This window comes from Bufo bufo, chromosome 2 (assembly GCF_905171765.1).
Source record: "Bufo bufo chromosome 2, aBufBuf1.1, whole genome shotgun sequence".
Lineage (NCBI taxonomy): Eukaryota > Metazoa > Chordata > Amphibia > Anura > Bufonidae > Bufo > Bufo bufo.
In genome coordinates, this window is record NC_053390.1 from 722244351 (window position 1) to 722263694 (window position 19344).

The 19344-nt window shown below is 44.6% G+C and overlaps 1 long non-coding RNA gene across 1 annotated transcript; it reads right to left on the bottom strand.

The window, feature by feature from the left end:
* Positions 1–1076: 1076 nt before the first annotated feature.
* LOC120991769 lies at positions 1077–19021 on the bottom strand. The gene is made up of 3 exons (XR_005776803.1): positions 18885–19021; positions 15433–15437; positions 1077–1086 (listed from the first exon to the last, which is right to left on the bottom strand). It is a non-coding gene; the product is annotated as an uncharacterized LOC120991769 (long non-coding RNA).
* Between the last annotated feature and the right edge of the window lie 323 nt (positions 19022–19344).

The window sequence follows — 19344 nt, forward strand, 5'->3', positions numbered from 1 at the left end:
TATTTTTTGTCACAAGTTAGTGGAATATGAGACTTTGTATGAAAAAAAAAAAAAAAAAAAATCATCATTTTCCACTAACTTGTGACAAAAAATAAAAAATTCTAGGAACTCGCCATGCCCCTCACGGAATACCTTGGGGTGTCTTCTTTCCAAAATGGGGTCACTTGTGGGGTAGTTATACTGCCCTGGCATTTTCCAGGGGCCCTAATGTGTGGTAAGTAGGTAAATGACCTGTGAAATCCTAAAGGTGCTCTTTGGAATATGGGCCCCTTTGCCCACCTAGGCTGCAAAAAAGTGTCACACATGTGGTATCGCCGTATTCAGGAGAAGTTGGGGAATGTGTTTTGGGGTGTCATTTTACATATACCCATGCTGGGTGAGAGAAATATCTTGGCAAAAGACAACTTTTCCCATTTTTTTATACAAAGTTGGCATTTGACCAAGATATTTCTCTCACCCAGCATGGGTATATGTAAAATGACACCCCAAAACACATTCCCCAACTTCTCCTGAGTACGGCGATACCAGATGTGTGACACTTTTTTGCAGCCTAGATGCGCAAAGGTGCCCAAATTCCTTTTAGGAGGGCATTTTTAGACATTTGGATACCAGACTTCTTCTCACGCTTTGGGGCCCCTAGAATGCCAGAGCAGTATAAATACCCCACATGTGACCCCATTTTGGAAAGAAGACACCCCAAGGTATTCAATGAGGGGCATGGCGAGTTCATAGAAAATTTTTTTTTTTGGCACAAGTTAGCGGAAATTGATATTTTTAATTTTTTTCTCACAAAGTCTCCCGTTCCGCTAACTTGGGACAAAAATTTCAATCTTTCATGGACTCAATATGCCCCTCACGGAATACCTGGGGGTGTCTTCTTTCCGAAATGGGGTCACATGTGGGGTATTTATACTGCCCTGGCATTCTAGGGGCCCTAAAGCGTGAGAAGAAGTCTGGAATATAAATGTCTAAAAAATTTTACGCATTTGGATTCCGTGAGGGGTATGGCGAGTTCATGTGAGATTTTATTTTTTGACACAAGTTAGTGGAATATGAGACTTTGTAAGAAAAAAAAAAAAAATTCTGCTAACTTGGGCCAAAGAAATATCTGAATGGAGCCTTACAGAGGGGTGATCAATGACAGGGGGGTGATCAATGACAGGGGGGGTGATCAATGACAGGGGGGGTGATCAATGACAGGGGGGTTGATCAATGACAGGGGGGTGATCAGGGAGTCTATATGGGGTGATCACCACAGTCATTGATCACGCCCCTGTAAGGCTTCATTCAGACGTCCGGATGCGTTTTGCGGATCCGATCCATCTATCAGTGCATCCGTAAAAATCATGCGGACATCTGAATGGAGCTTTACAGGGGGGTAATCAATGACAGGGGGGTGATCAGGGAGTCTATATGGGGTGATCACCACAGTCATTGATCACTCCCCTGTAAGGCTTCATTCAGACGTCCGGATGCGTTTTGCGGATCCGATCCATCTATCAGTGGATCCGTAAAAATCATGCGGACATCTGAATGGAGCTTTACAGGGGGGTAATCAATGACAGGGGGGTGATCAGGGAGTCTATATGGGGTGATCACCACAGTCATTGATCATGCCCCTGTAAGGCTTCATTCAGACGTCCGGATGCGTTTTGCGGATCGGATCCATCTATCAGTGCATCCGTAAAAATCATGCGGACATCTGAATGGAGCTTTACAGGGGGGTGATCAATGACAGGGGGGTGATCAGGGAGTCTATATGGGGTGATCACCACAGTCATTGATCACGCCCCTGTAAGGCTTCATTCAGACGTCCGGATGCGTTTTGCGGATCGGATCCATCTATCAGTGCATCCGTAAAAATCATGCGGACATCTGAATGGAGCTTTACAGGGGGGTGATCAGGGAGTCTATATGGGGTGATCACCACAGTCATTGATCACGCCCCTGTAAGGCTTCATTCAGACGTCCGGATGCGTTTTGCGGATCGGATCCATCTATCAGTGCATCCGTAAAAATCATGCGGACATCTGAATGGAGCTTTACAGGGGGTTGATCAATGACAGGGGTGTAATCAATGACAGGGGGGGTGATCAGGGAGTCTATATGGGGTGATAACCACAGTCATTGATCACGCCCCTGTAAGGCTTCATTCAGACGTCCGGATGCGTTTTGCGGATCCGATCCATCTATCAGTGGATCCGTAAAAATCATGCGGACATCTGAATGGAGCTTTACAGGGGGGTAATCAATGACAGGGGGGTGATCAATGACAGGGGGGTGATCAGGGAGTCTATATGGGGTGATCAGGGGTGATCAGGGGCTAATAAGGGGTTAATAAGTGACGGGGGGGGGGTGTAGTGTAGTGTAGTGGTGCTTGGTGGGACTTTACTGAGCTACCTGTGTCCTCTGGTGGTCGATCCAAACAAAGGGGACCACCAGAGGACCAGGTAGCAGGTATATTAGACGCTGTTATCAAAACAGCGTCTAATATACCTGTTAGGGGTTAAAAAAAACACATCTCCAGCCTGCCAGCGAACGATCGCCGCTGGCAGGCTGGAGATCAACTCTCTTACCTTCCGTTCCTGTGAGCGCGCGCGCCTGTGTGCGCGCGTTCACAGGAAATCTCGCCCATCGCGAGATGACGCATATATGCGTGACTCTGCGCAGGGCTGCCACCTCCGGAACGCGATCCTGCGTTAGGCGGTCCGGAGGTGGTTAAAGGCCTAAATTCTAGCTTCATATGCTGCGATCAGCGATGAACATGGCAGCTGAGGGGTTCAATGATGGCGGGGAGCGATTGCGGTTCCTCATAATTACGCCCATGCATACAAAGAAATGTACTTTGTGACAAAGTAATTCATGACAAAGTGAATTTCTTTGTGAAATTCAGCGAAGCAGCCGAATCATATTTTTCATAACTTCGCTCATCTCTAGTCATCATGGATGAAAGTTCTGGAGAATATAATAGGATGCATTAACATCACCTGATAGCAATACTCTTATGTTCAAGGAATAGTCACATTACAAAACAGTTCAGCCAGGCAGAGGCATTACTAAGGTCTGAAAACATCCGGGGCACAAGCCCACTGTGTTGAAATTGCACATTAAAGGCATGCTAAAAGGGGTGTTCTGGTTTACGCAAATGAAGTGCAGTACTGCAGACTGCAGTCATTATATAATACAACAATTGGTAACTTTCCAATATCTGTTATTAGAGTTTAGCGGACACCTGGATGTTCGGGTTCGACGAGTTCGGCCCAACTTGAAAAAAAAGTTCGGGTTCGGGACCCGAACTTGACCCGAACTTGACCCCGAACCCGAAACCGAACCCCATTGAAGTCAATGGGAACCCGAACTTTTGGGCACTAAAATGGCTCTAAAATAGTCCTGGAAAGGGCTAGAGGGCTGCAAAAGGCATCAAAATGTGCTTAAGAGCATGGCAACTGTTCTGCAAATGTGGATAGGGAAATGACTTAAAATAACATAAAATACAGAAAAATTTGAAATAACAATCTGGATCTAGGAGTAGGAGGTTGAGGAGGTGGTGGATGGGTGGATGTGGCAGTGTAGGTTGACGTGGCGGGGTAGGTGGAAGCGGCAGTGAAGGAGGAATAGGTAGCCAATAGGGATGAGCGAACCCGAACGGTATAGTTCGGGTTCGTACTGAATTTTGGGGTGTTCGTGACACGGACCCGAACCCAAACATTTTCGTAAAAGTCCGGGTTCGGGGTTCGGCGCTTTCTTGCCGCTTTTTGAAAGGCTGCAAAGCAGCCAATCAACAAGCATCATACTACTTGCCCCAAGAGGACATCACTATTGGCATGGCTGTGATTGGCCAGTGCAGCATGTGACCCAGCCTCTATTTAAGCTGGAGTCACGTAGCGCCGCACGTCACTCTGCTCTGATCAGTGTAGGGATAGGATGCAGCTGCTGCTGTTAGGGCCAGATTAGGCAGTGATTTACTTACTGAAGTGATCGATGTACAGCTGTGTATCATACAACCTCTGCTATTCAATTGCTCACTGTTTTAAGACTGCCCAAAGCGTTTTTCTGTCACTTTTTTCTGGGGTGATCGGCGGCTATTTTGTGTCTTGTGGTGCGCCAGCACAAGCTGCCACCAAATCTATTTTTAACCATCAATAGTGTGTTTTTTTTTTGTTGCTATATCCTACATCAGGGGCTTGGCTGTGCTTGCTATTTTATTGAGGGGTAAAATACAATTGCCAAAATAGCAGTACCCTAAATCTGGTGTTTCAGCTGTGGCTAGCCAATTGTAATACTGTCTGCTGTCTGCCGAAGCACAGTTTTTGTTCTGGGCTGAATACAATTCCCAACTTAGCAATTCCCTAAATAATTGTTTTCTGCTGTATCAGGCCAAGTTTAAATATATAAATAAAAGGGTATATTAGATTGAAGGTGCGGATAGGGTCATTCTCAATAACTTCAAACGCTACCGTGCATCACCAAGTCTAATTCTGTCCGTAAACATATACCTGTCATCCACCGCCAAAATACTAGGCCTACAATTTATACTCAGCTAAATCTGTGGTTACTGCTGTGCCTGTATTAGTGTAATACGGTACCTAAATAGATAGCCAAATAGTGTTAGGTGCCTGTAAAAAAAGGCCTGAATTTGAATTCAATACATTGGGCCAAATAATTTTTTTATTATTGTGGTGAACGGTAACAATGAGGAAAACATCTAGTAAGGGACATGGTCGTGGTGGTGTTAGTGGACCCTCTGGTGCTGGGAGAGGACGTGGCCGTTCTGCCACAGCCACACGTCCTAGTGTACCAACTACCTCAGGTCCCAGTAGACGCCAGAATTTACAGCGATATTTGGTGGGGCCCAATGCCGTTCTAAGGATGGTAAGGCCTGAGCAGGTACAGGCATTAGTCAATTGGGTGGCCGACAGTGGATCCAGCACGTTCACATTATCTCCCACCCAGTCTTCTGCAGAAAGCGCACAGATGGCGCATGAAAACCAAGCCCATCAGTCTGTCACATCACCCCCATGCATATCAGGGAAACTGTCTGAGCCTCAACTTATGCAACAGTCTCTTATGCTGTTTGAAGACTCTGCTGGCAGGGTTTCCCAAGGGCATCCACCTAGCCCTTCCCCAGCGGTGTAAGACATAGAATGCACTGACGCACAACCACTTATGTTTCCTGATGATGAGGACATGGGAATACCACCTCAGCACGTCTCTGATGATGATGAAACACAGGTGCCAACTGCTGCGTCTTTCTGCAGTGTGCAGACTGAACATGAGTTCAGGGAGCAAGACTGGGTGGAAGATGCAGGGGACGATGAGGTCCTAGACCCCACATGGAATGAAGGTCGTGCCACTGACTTTCAGAGTTCGGAGGAAGAGGCAGTGGTGAGACCGAGCCAACAGCGTAGCAAAAGAGGGAGCAGTGGGCAAAAGCAGAACACCCGCCGCCAAGAGAGTCCGCCTGCTACTGGCCACCGCCATCTGGGACCGAGCACCCCAAATGCAGCTTCAAGGAGTTCCCTAGCGTGGCAGTTCTTCAAACAATATGCTGACGACAAGAACCGAGTGGTTTGCACGCTGTGCCATCAGAGCCTGAAGCGAGGCATTAACGTTCTGAAACTTAGCACAACCTGCATGACCAGGCACCTGCATTCAAAGCATGAACTGCAGTGGAGTAAACACCTTAAAAACAAGGAACTCACTCAGGCTCCCCCTGCTACCTCTTCTGCTGCTGCCTTGGCCTCTTCCTCTGCCTCTGGAGGAACGTTGGCACCTGCCGTCCAGCAAACAGAGGATGTAGCACCAACACCACCACCACCTCGGTCACCAAGCATCTCAACCATGTCACACGGCAGCGTTCAGCTCTCCATCTCACAAACATTTGAGAGAAAGTGTAAATTCCCACCTAGCCACCCTCGATCCCTGGCCCGGAATGCCAGCATTTCTAAACTACTGGCCTATGAAATGCTGTCATTCAGGCTGGTGGACACAGACAGCTTCAAACAGCTCATGTTGCTTGCTGTACCACAGTATGTTGTCCCAGCCACCACTACTTCTCCAAGAGAGCCGTGCCTTCCCTGCACAACCAAGTATCCGATAAAATCAAGTGTGCACTGCGGAACGCCATCTGTGGCAAGGTCCACCTAACCACAGATATGTGGACCAGTAAGCACGGCCAGGGACGCTATACAGGGAGTGCAGAATTATTAGGCAAGTTGTATTTTTGAGGATTAATTTTATTATTGAACAACAACCATGTTCTCAATGAACCCAAAAAACTCATTAATATCAAAGCTGAATATTTTTGGAAGTAGTTTTTAGTTTGTTTTTAGTTTTAGCTATTTTAGGGGGATATCTGTGTGTGCAGGTGACTATTACTGTGCATAATTATTAGGCAACTTAACAAAAAACAAATATATACCCATTTAAATTATTTATTTTTACCAGTGAAACCAATATAACATCTCAACATTCACAAATATACATTTCTGACATTCAAAAACAAAACAAAAACAAATCAGTGACCAATATAGCCACCTTTCTTTGCAAGGACACTCAAAAGCCTGCCATCCATGGATTCTGTCAGTGTTTTGATCTGTTCACCATCAACATTGCGTGCAGCAGCAACCACAGCCTCCCAGACACTGTTCAGAGAGGTGTACTGTTTTCCCTCCTTGTAAATCTCACATTTGATGATGGACCACAGGTTCTCAATGGGGTTCAGATCAGGTGAACAAGGAGGCCATGTCATTAGATTTTCTTCTTTTATACCCTTACTTGCCAGCCACGCTGTGGAGTACTTGGACGCGTGTGATGGAGCATTGTCCTGCATGAAAATCATGTTTTTCTTGAAGGATGCAGACTTCTTCCTGTACCACTGCTTGAAGAAGGTGTCATCCAGAAACTGGCAGTAGGACTGGGAGTTGAGCTTGACTCCATCCTCAACCCGAAAAGGCCCCACAAGCTCATCTTTGATGATACCAGCCCAAACCAGTACTCCACCTCCACCTTGCTGGCGTCTGAGTCGGACTGGAGCTCTCTGCCCTTTACCAATCCAGCCACGGGCCCATCCATCTGGCCCATCAAGACTCACTCTCATTTCATCAGTCCATAAAACCTTAGAAAAATCAGTCTTGAGATATTTCTTGGCCCAGTCTTGACGTTTCAGCTTGTGTGTCTTGTTCAGTGGTGGTCGTCTTTCAGCCTTTCTTACCTTGGCCATGTCTCTGAGTATTGCACACCTTGTGCTTTTGGGCACTCCAGTGATGTTGCAGCTCTGAAATATGGCCAAACTGGTGGCAAGTGGCATCTTGGCAGCTGCACGCTTGACTTTTCTCAGTTCATGGGCAGTTATTTTGCGCCTTGGTTTTTCCACACGCTTCTTGCGACCCTGTTGACTATTTTGAATGAAACGCTTGATTGTTCGATGATCACGCTTCAGAAGCTTTGCAATTTTAAGAGTGCTGCATCCCTCTGCAAGATATCTCACTATTTTTGACTTTTCTGAGCCTGTCAAGTCCTTCTTTTGACCCATTTTGCCAAAGGAAAGGAAGTTGCCTAATAATTATGCACACCTAATATAGGGTGTTGATGTCATTAGACCACACCCCTTCTCATTACAGAGATGCACATCACCTAATATTCTTAATTGGTAGTAGGCTTTCGAGCCTATACAGCTTGGAGTAAGACAACATGCATAAAGAGGATGATGTGGACAAAATACTCATTTGCCTAATAATTCTGCACGCAGTGTATCTCCCTAACTGCCCACTGGGTAAATGTAGTGGCGGCTGGGCTCCAGGCAGAGAGCTCTTTGGCGCACGTCCTTCCGCCGCCAAGGATCGCAGGGCAACATTCTTTGCCTCCTGTAGCCTCCTCCTCCTACTCGGCTTCCTCCTCCTCTTCTTCCACCTGCTCATCCAGTCAGCCACACACCTTCACCACCAACTTCAGCACAGCCCGGGGTAAACGTCAGCAGGCCATTCTGAAACTCATATGTTTGGGGGACAGGCACCACACCGCGCAGGAGTTGTGGCGGGGTATTGAACAACAGACCGACGAGTGGTTGCTGCCGGTGAGCCTCAAGCCCGGCCTGGTGGTGTGCGATAATGGGGGCGAAATCTCATCGCAGCTCTGGGACTAGCCGGTTTGACGCACATCCCTTGCCTGGCGCATGTGCTGAATTTGGTGGTGCAGAAGTTCATTCACAACTACCCCGACATGTCAGAGCTGCTGCATAAAGTGCGGGCCGTCTGTGCCCACTTCCGGCTTTCATATCCTGCCGCTGCTCGCCTGTCTGCGCTACAGCGTAACTTCGGCCTTCCCGCTCACCGCCTCATATGCGACATGCCCACCAGGTGGAACTCCACCTTGCACATGCTGGACAGACTGTGCGAGCAGCAGCAGGCCATAGTGGAGTTTCAGCTGCAGCACACACGGGTCAGTCGCACTGCGGAACAGCACCACTTCACCACCAATGACTGGGCCTCCATGCGAGACCTGTGTGCCTTGTTGCGCTGTTTCGAGTACTCCACCAACATGGCCAGTGGCGATGACGCCGTTATCAGCGTTACAATACCACTTCTATGTGTCCTTGAGAAAACACTTAGGGCGATGATGGAAGAGGAGGTGGCCCAGGAGGAGGAGGAGGAGGAGGAAAAGGGGTCATTTTTAGCACTTTCAGGCCAGTCTCTTAGAAGTGACTCAGAGGGAGTTTATTTGCAACAGCAGAGGCCAGGTACAAATGTGGCCAGACAGGGTCCACTACTGGAGGACGAGGATGAGGAGGATGAGGAGGATGAGGATGAAGCATGTTCACAGCGGGGTGGCACCCAATGCAGCTCGGGCCTATCACTGGTGCGTGGCTGGGGGGAAACGCAGGATGATGACGATACGCCTCCCACAGAGGACAGCTTGTCCTTACCTCTGGGCAGCCTGGCACACATGAGCGACTACATGCTGCAGTGCCTGCGCAATGACAGCAGAGTTGCCCACATTTTAACGTGTGCGGACTACTGGGTTGCCACCCTGCTGGATCCCCGGTACAAAGACAATGTGCCCACCTTACTTCCTGCACTGGAGCGTGATAGGAAGATGCGCGAGTACAAGAGCACGTTGGTAGACGCGCTACTGAGAGCATTCCCAAATGTCACAGGGGAACAAGTGGAAGCCCAAGGCGAAGGCAGAGGAGGAGCAAGAGGTCGCCAACGCAGCTGTGTCACGGCCAGCTCCTCTGAGGGCAGGGTTAGCATGGCAGAGATGTGGAAAAGTTTTGTCAACACGCCACAGCTAACTGCACCACCACCTGATACGGAACGTGTTAGCAGGAGGCAACATTTCACTAACATGGTGGAACAGTACGTGTGCACACCCCTCAACGTACTGACTGATGGTTCGGCCCCATTCAACTTCTGGGTCTCCAAATTGTCCACGTGGCCAGAGCAAGCCTTTTATGCCTTGGAGGTGCTGGCCTGCCCGGCGGCCAGCGATTTGTCTGAACGTGTATTCAGCACGGCAGGGGGCGTTATTACAGACAAACGCAGCCGCCTGTCTACAGCCAATGTGGACAAGCTGACGTTCATAAAAATGAACCAGGCATTGATCCCACAGGACCTGTCCATCCCTTGTGCAGATTAGACATTTAAAACTATCTCCCCTTAACCATATATTATTGTACTCCAGGGCACTTCCTCATTCAATCCTCTTTTTTTTATTTTACCATTATATTGCGGGGCAACCCAATGTTGAATGAACCTCTCCTCTGTCTGGGTGCCGGGGCCTAAAAATATCTGACAATGGCCTGTTCCAGTGTTGGGTGACATGAAGCCTGATTCTCTGCTATGACATGAAGCCTGATTCTCTGCTATGGGACCTCTCTCCTCTGTCTGGGTGCCGGGGCCTAAAAATATCTGACAATGGCCTGTTCCAGTGTTGGGTGACATGAAGCCTGATTCTCTGCTATGACATGAAGCCTGATTCTCTGCTATGGGACCTCTCTCCTCTGTCTGGGTGCCGGGGCCTAAAAATATCTGACAATGGCCTGTTCCAGTGGTGGGTGACATGAAGCCTGATTCTCTGTTATGACATGAAGCCTGATTCTCTGCTATAGGACCTCTCTCCTCTGTCTGGGTGTCGGGGCCTAAATATCTGACAATGGCCTGTTCCAGTGTTGGGTGACGTGAAGCCTGATTCTCTGCTATGACATGAAGCCTGATTCTCTGCTATGACTTGAAGCCTGATTCTCTGCTATGACATGAAGCCTGATTCTCTGCTATGGGACCTCTCTCCTCTGTCTGGGTGCCGGGGCCTAAATATCTGACAATGGCCTGTTCCAGTGGTGGATGACGTGAAGCCTGATTCTCTGCTATGACATGAAGCCTGATTCTCTGCTATGACTTGAAGCCTGATTCTCTGCTATGACATGAAGCCTGATTCTCTGCTATATGGGACCTCTCTCCCCTGTCTGGGTGCCGGGGCCTAAATATCTGACAATGGCCTGTTCCAGTGGTGGGTGACGTGAAGCCTGATTCTCTGCTATGACATGAAGCCTGATTCTCTGCTATGACTTGAAGCCTGATTCTCTGCTATGACATGAAGCCTGATTCTCTGCTATGGGACCTCTCTCCTCTGTCTGGGTGCCGGGGCCTAAATATCTGACGATGGCCTGTTCCAGTGGTGGGTGACATGAAGCCTGATTCTCTGCTATGGGACCTCTCTCCTCTGTCTGGGTGCCGGGGCCTAAATATCTGACAATGGCCTGTTCCAGTGTTGGGTGACGTGAAGCCTGATTCTTTGCTATGACATGAAGCCTGATTCTCTGCTATGACTTGAAGCCTGATTCTCTGCTATGACATGAAGCCTGATTCTCTGCTATGGGACCTCTCTCCTCTATCTGGGTGCCGGGGCCTAAATATCTGACAATGGCCTTTTCCAGTGGTGGATGACGTGAAGCCTGATTCTCTGCTATGCTATGAAGCCTGATTCTCTGCTATATGGGACCTCTCTCCTCTGTCTGGGTGCCGGGGCCTAAATATCTGACAATGGCCTGTTCCAGTGGTGGGTGACGTGAAGCCTGATTCTCTGCTATGACATGAAGCCTGATTCTCTGCTATGACTTGAAGCCTGATTCTCTGCTATGACATGAAGCCTGATTCTCTGCTATGGGACCTCTCTCCTCTGTCTGGGTGCCGGGGCCTAAAAATATCTGACAATGGCCTGTTCCAGTGGTGGGTGACATGAAGCCTGATTCTCTGCTATGGGACCTCTCTCCTCTGTCTGGGTGCCGGGGCCTAAATATCTGACAATGGCCTGTTCCAGTGGTGGGTGACGTGAAGCCTGATTCTCTGCTATGCCATGAAGCCTGATTCTCTGCTATGGGACCTCTCTCCTCTGTCTGGGTGCCGGGGCCTAAATATCTGACATTGAATGGCCTGTTCCAGTAGTGGGTGACGTGAAGCCTGATTCTCTGCTATGACATGAAGCCTGATTCTCTGCTTTGACTTGAAGCCTGATTCTCTGCTATGACATGAAGCCTGATTCTCTGCTATGGGACCTCTCTCCTCTGTCTGGGTGCCGGGGCCTAAAAATATCTGACAATGGCCTGTTCCAGTGGTGGGTGACATGAAGCCTGATTCTCTGCTATGGGACCTCTCTCCTCTGTCTGGGTGCCGGGGCCTAAATATCTGACAATGGCCTGTTCCAGTGGTGGGTGACGTGACGCCTGATTCTCTGCTATGACATGAAGCCTGATTCTCTGCTATGACTTGAAGCCTGATTCTCTGCTATGACATGAAGCCTGATTCTCTGCTATGGGACCTCTCTCCTCTGTCTTGGTGCCGGGGCCTAAATATCTGACAATGGCATGTTCCAGTGGTGGGTGACGTGAAGCCTGATTCTCTGCTATGACATGAAGCCTGATTCTCTGCTATGACTTGAAGCCTGATTCTCTGCTATGACATGAAGCCTGATTCTCTGCTATGACTTGAAGCCTGATTCTCTGCTATGACATGAAGCCTGATTCTCTGCTATGGGACCTCTCTCCAATTGATATTGGTTAATTTTAAATTATTTTATTTTTATTTTTATTCATTTCCCTATCCACATTTTTTTGCAGGGGATTTACCTACATTTTGCTGCCTTTTGGAGCCCTCTAGCCCTTTCCTGGGCTATTTTACAGCCTTTTTAGTGCCGAAAAGTTTGGGTCCCCATTGACTTCAATGGGGTTCGGGTTCGCGGAGAAGTTCGGGTCGAGTTCGGATCCCGAACCCGAACATTTCCGGGAAGTTCGGCCGAACTTCTGGAACCCGAACATCCAGGTGTTCGCTCAACTCTACTAATAATCCCTTTTTTTCCCCACTAATACACCCCCAAAAAGGCTTTAGAACATATAACTGCACCGCTGAACGGCAAATAAGCCCTTATTTTTTCCACTAATACACCCCAAAAAAGGCTTTAGAACATATAACTGAACTGTTGAATGGAAAAAAATACATTTTTTTCCACTAATACACCCCAAAAAAGGCAGTAATTTTCTCACTTTACCACACAACGGCCAATAAGCCCTTTTTTTTTTGCACTAATACACCACAAAAAAGGCTTTAGAACATAGAACTGCACCGCTAAACGGCAAATAAGCCCTTTTTTTCACTAATACACACCAAAAAAGGCTAAAGAACATATAATTGCACAGCTGAACGGCAAATAAGCCCTTATTTTTTTCCACTTATACACGCCAAAAAAAAAAGGCTTTAGAACATATAATTGCACAGCTGAATGGTAAATAAGCCCTTATTTTTTTCCACTAATACACACCAAAAAAGGCTTTAGAACATATAACTGCACCATTGAATGGCAAATAATACTTTGTGTTTTCCACTAATACACGCCAAAAAAGGCTTTAGAACATATAACTGCACCGCTTAATGGCTAATAAGCCCTTTTTTTCCACTAATACACCCCAAAAAAGGCTTTAGAACATATAACTGCACAGCTGAACGGCAAATAAGCCCTTATTTTTTTTCCACTAATACACGCCAAAAAAGGCTTTAGAACACATAACTGCACCGCCTAACGGCACATAATACTTTTTGTTTTCCACTAATACACTCAACAAAAGGCTGTAATTTTCTCACTTCACCACAGAACGGCTAATAATCCTTTTTTTTCCACTAATACCCCCCAAAAAAGGCTTTAGAACATATAACTGCACCGCCTAACGGCACATAGTACTTTTTGTTTTCCACTAATACACTCAACAAAAGGCTGTAATTTTCTCACTTCACCACAGAACGGCTAATAATCCTTTTTTTTCACTAATACCCCCCAAAAAAGGCTTTAGAACATATAACTGCACCGTTGAATGGCAAATAAGTCCTTATTTTTTCCCACTTACAGTATACACACCAAAAAATGCTTTAGAACATAACTGCACCGCTAAACGGCAAATAATACTTTTTGTTTTCCACTTATACACGTCAAAAAAGGCTGTAATTTTCTCACTTCCCCACACAACGGCTATTAAGCCCCTTATTTTCCACTAATACACCCCAAAAAAAGGCTTTAGAACACATAACTGCACCACTGAACAGCAAATAAGCCCTTATTTTTTTCCACTTATACACGCAAAAAAATGCTTTAGAACATATAACTGCACCACATAAGGGCTAATAAGATGTACAAATATTTCCTAGTAATACACCCTGTTAATGGTTGTATCACACGGCACCTGCACCCCAGTAACAAGAACAGTTTGCTGGAATTACAGAGCTGTATAATGGCAATTTGAATCCCCAGTCAGTGCAGCAAGGTGTAATAGGATTGCTCCTATTACCCAGGCTGTACACTGCCCTATTGGACCCTGTTCTCCTTTTATACTGTGGAATAATTCCTCCCTATCCTTTCCCTACACTTCTAATAATGTTTCCCTGAACGTCTATTCAGCAAAATAAAAGTTTTCCAGTCTTTCCTAGCACATTCCCTAGCGCCTGCTGACATCTCTCCTTGCACTAAGTACACTGGAAAATGGCTGAATCCAAGATGGCTGAGGCTATTTATAGGGCTGTGACATCACAGGGCTGGCTGTTGATTGGCTGCATGCATGGCATTATGGGTGATCCCTCGTTCTTTGCTCCATGTCCTAACATGTGCAGCAGCCATTTTAGGAAAAAATGCGATTCATTACCACAATTCGTTACTGGTGCAAATCAAATTTTTCCTGGAATTCGGATCGATTTCCACTTTGTCAGCTGCGATTCTCTCCTCTTTAAATATCATCCAAAGTCCAATAGTAAATGAAGTACCACTGCTCACTCCGGTTTAGATACAAGTAAAATATATTTTATTGTTATGTATCCTCCAAATAAATTGATATATTAAGAGAATAATGCCTTTTTAGGATGTTTCGGTCAATATCCAGACCTTGGTCACAGAGTCACTGGTGAGAGATAGAGGAAATATATAAGTGAACAAAATACACAATATAATATGCGAGTTTGATAAGTAAATAAAGATAATGGATCATGGGAAAAAGGGGCAATGTAGGTAGAGACATAATCATTGTCAGGAGAGCGTATATATGCTGAATGGGGCCAAAGTGGATGACACAATGCTGAAATATGCACTTGCAAAGCTAAGTAGTAAAACAGTAGCTGAAAAGAGCAGAGGAACTGGATAAAGCATCAGAGGAGATACAGACATTATTCATCTGGAAAAATAATCTGAACATCAACATGGTAATAATACAATGAAATAAAACAATGAATGACTGGTATGGTGAAGAAGAACATGGTGTCTAGAAACATGGTAGTAATAGTGGTCTAGAGCAGGCCTCCCCAAACTGCGGCCGTCCAGCTGTTGCAAAACTACAACTCCCAGCATGCCCGAACAGCCTACAGGTATCAGCCTGCAGCAGGGCATTGTGGGAGTTGTAGTTTAACAACAACTGGAGGGCCGCAGTTTGAGGATGCCTGGTCTAGAGAGTGAAGCACACCCAGGGCTCGCATGAGGACTTACCAAAGATGCCACACTTGACATCTACTGTATACACATAGCGTGCCTTACACACACTCTCCCCCGCAGCACCGCTCTGTTGCTCCATGGGGGATCCTCCATGACTTCTGCCTCCTCCCTTTGGTAAGTCTTCATGCTGGCCCTGGGGCTTGTCCCCTCTCTAGACCACTATTACTACCATGTCTTCAGACACCATGCTCTCCTTCACCATACCCAGTCATTTATTATTTTATTTTATTGTATTATTACCATGTTGATTAGTGATGAGCGGCAGGGGCAATATTCGAATTCCCAATTTTTCACGAATATTTGGTAGAATATTCGTCATATATTCGAAAATACTCCAATTCGAGATTATTTTCTTGATCATGAAAAATCTGCAATGTAATATTCGTGAAATGCGCTCAAAATACAGACGTGGGTCACTATAACTACATTTTTCAAGCTGCTAGAAGTTTCCTGAGACTGGAGAAAATGGTTGGCACGGCAGAACATTACAATAGCTTTATATGCAGATAGAGTGCTCCAATATATTCGCTATTACGAAATCGGCACCAATGATGCAAATATTTTGGCACAATACGTGCAACGTCACATTTTAACAGGTCTGACTACTTATTAGTGATTGGTGCACTAAGTATTGTCGTGAACTTGTGACATCACAGCATTATGTATGTAGCATGTATGTATGGACAGCAGAACCTATCAGCTATAGTGATGTGCGGCATAGGCAATATTCGAATTTGTGATATTTCGTGAATTTTTGGCCGAATATTCGGCATAAATTCGCAAATTCAAGAATTTGTGATCTCCAGTCATTGTTTACCTGATGGCAAAAATCAGCAATGTAATATATGTGAAATAAATTCGTGATAAATTTGGGATAAATTCGCGATTAGAATATTCAACACTATTCGCAAATATGAATATATAGCACTATATTTTAGATATTCGCAAACTCTCAAAGTGGCAATATTCGCAATTAAAATTTGCAATTCGAATATTCGCGCTCAACACTAATCAGCTACACTATATCATCTAACCTGCACTGATACTATCTGTATTATATATATATAAGCTATCTAACTATCTATCTAATGTAGTGTGGAAAGCACAGAGCACAGCAATAACACTGCTCTCTTTCTCTCTCAGAACTTTAAAAAACTGTAGAAAATGGCTGCTGGGAGTTTCTTATATAGTAAGGGGTAGGCAACTTTCCTATTGGTTGCTAGGGATGTTGCTAAGCTCAGATAAAGACATTGCAGCCTTCTCATTGGCCCACAAGCAAGAAGGGAGGTTACGGTTGAAAAAAAAAATCTAGAATATTCAAAATTACAAATATATATCACTTTATTCTAAATATTCGCAAATTCTCAAAGTGCCGATATTCGCGAATAATATTCACTATTCGAATATTCAAGCCCAACACTAATGTTCAGATTATTTTTCCAGATGAATAATGTCTGTATCTCCTCTGATGCTATATCCAGTTCCTCTGCTTTTTTCAGCTACTGTTTTACTACTTAGCTTTGCAAGTACATATTTCACCATTGTGTCATCCACTTTGGCCCCATTCAGCATATACGACATTGACAATGATTATGTCTCTACCTACATTGCCCCTTTTTCCCATGATCCATTATCTTTATTTACTTATCAAACTCGCATATTATATTGTGTATTTTGTTCACTTATATATTTTCTCTATCTCTCACCAGTGACTCTGTGACCAAGGTCTGAATATTGACCGAAACGTCCTAAAAAGGCATTATTGTCTTAATATACCAATTTATTTGGAGGATATATAACAATAAAATATATTTTACTTGCATCTGAACCGGAGAGTGCAGCAAAGAAAATTTATATATTTTTTCCAAGGTTTTCCAACTAGTAAAACAAAAAATAGTATGGTATCATTGTATTTGTATTGAGCCGCAGAATAATGACCCCATGTCATTTTTAGGGCACAGTGAACGCCGTGATGTCTCAACCTCAAAATCCTTGGTGGAATTGTAATTTTTTTTATTTTATTTTTTTCAGTTTAACCTAACAAAGAATTTGATTCATTTTAAGTTATGGCTATTTGAATGTGTGCAGGAAAAAAACTAAATACAAAATCGAAAAAGGGCCCTGTAGTTATGGAGTCAATATGCTCTGTAAACAATACAAACAATGAAGAATATTTAAAAACGGACTGAGAAGAAATATAAAATTTTAACATTCAAATTGTAAATGGCTCATGTGTGCCTGCAGGGGAATCTTAAAGGGGACAGAGAAAGAGAGAGAGAGAGAGAGACACTGTAGATCAGGGGTGCACAATCTGCGGCCCTTGATACCATGCTTTGCAGCCCCCAACCATCTGGTAATAGACATGTATGAATATGTCTTGTGGCTGCTCACATTTTTCATGTATTTCTCTCTTTACATAGGAGACCTGGAAGTGTAACTAAACATTAATGGTAAATACTGTGTGTTCAATATGCCATAAATACTATATTTCAGTTCTTAAAACCCCTTTAAATTGTATTTATTTACTACAGCACCCCTGCTGTAGATATATATATATATATATATATATATATATTGAAAAAAGTTGTATAACCCAGCTTCCCATATAAAAGATGATCTTTATTTACTTGCGGTAAAATCCAGACATCAAAAACTTGTACAGTCTACGCGTCTCGAACCTCTGTATACCGGTCCTTCATCATGACATATTAAAGTGAAAAGAAACCCCTTCCTTTAAGCATGTGTTGGACCACAGCTAATTAAGTGTTCTCATCACATGCTCACTATGGGAGGGGAAACCACAAACACCTGAAAAAAGCCGTCCCGAGGGATCTAGCTTGTTAAAAACATTTTATTTATATTGTAAAACTAAGTCATGTTTTTTATTCAGACCGTTGGGGGAATCAACCTTGAAGGACTTACGTGATGAAATTAAAGCCACACAGGATAATCTGCTTTGCCATATGCAAAAAACACTTTTTATAGAACCTGATGAAAAGTTGAAAAAATACATAAATAAGCTGGAAGAAAGTTTAATTTAATTCAAACATAACAAGTTCAATAGAGATCCTATAGATTATAAATCTAATGTGGTGTATTCGTGGCCAAGTGCAAGGGCTGACACACCCCGTTCCATCTTGAGGAAATTAACCTGTTCCAGGAAGAATCGGGCCTATTGGTGTTATAATTAGCTCTATAGAGATAGAGTCCTCAGACTCAGCCCCAGAAACACCAAAATCCAACCTGTCTTCTAACAGGGTCTCCTCTAATGCACCTTCTGATCAAGGAACACAAAGGGGGAGACCAGTAGCCAAAAACAGTGAGCCGGGAGGAAACACTGCAAGAGGCCGCAGGTATCCATCCCGTCACAAGCAGGAGTAAATGATCTCCAGGTTATACATGTTTCCTCCATGGTTCTATCTACTGTGGAAGAGACTCTTTTGAAAAGAGGTTTGTCTTTCTCACCAAAGTGCCATTTCGATTTATATCGTACAATGATAGATGGGAATCGTTTGGCACGGACTATGACTTTAAAAAAACACTTTGGAATTGGGGAGGACATTCCCTCGGATACGCAACATAATGATCACGAAATGTCATTTGTTAATGCAGATGTTATGTCTTCTAATGTCACTCAGGAAAATAAGATTATCCATCTGGGAATAGCAGGGGCCACTTTGGAGTTTGAGGAGTTAGCACATATAGCCTCTCTCCAGGAGACATATCAAGAGTCGGAGGATAATTTACAACAGTATACTTTGAAGTTTTTTAGAACTACGAATAAAGATTTTTATCCTATCCATTCAAGATTTCCAGATCTTGATCGTTTCCAGGACTTAGAGAAAGATCTATGAATTTTAAATTACAACATTAAATACAAAAATACAAAAAATAACATGACCAAGGAGGAATATGATGCACTCAGGGCTTTCATGGTTGCACATGATTTAATTATCAAGGAAGCTGATAAGGGGGGAGCGGTGGTGTTGTTGGACAGCAGTGTGTATAAAACCTAAATTATTACTATGCTGAGCGATATTACAACATATTTGCCATTGAAAAGCAATCCACTCCCTCATTATCAGCCAGAACTCAAAGGGATCTTAGAAAAGGGTTTATTTTCGAGTATTTTCAGCCAGAAAGAAATAGAGTATATTTACAGTATGTTGAACAACAGGTTATCTCCTTTTTTCATGCGTTACCAAAGGTCCACAAAGGAGGGTTTCCACCCCCTATGAGACCAATCGTCTCTGGCATCAGCTCATACTCAGAAAGGTTATCTGAGTGGGTGGATTCCCTCCTGCAGCCTTTGGTTCCTCTCTCCCAGGT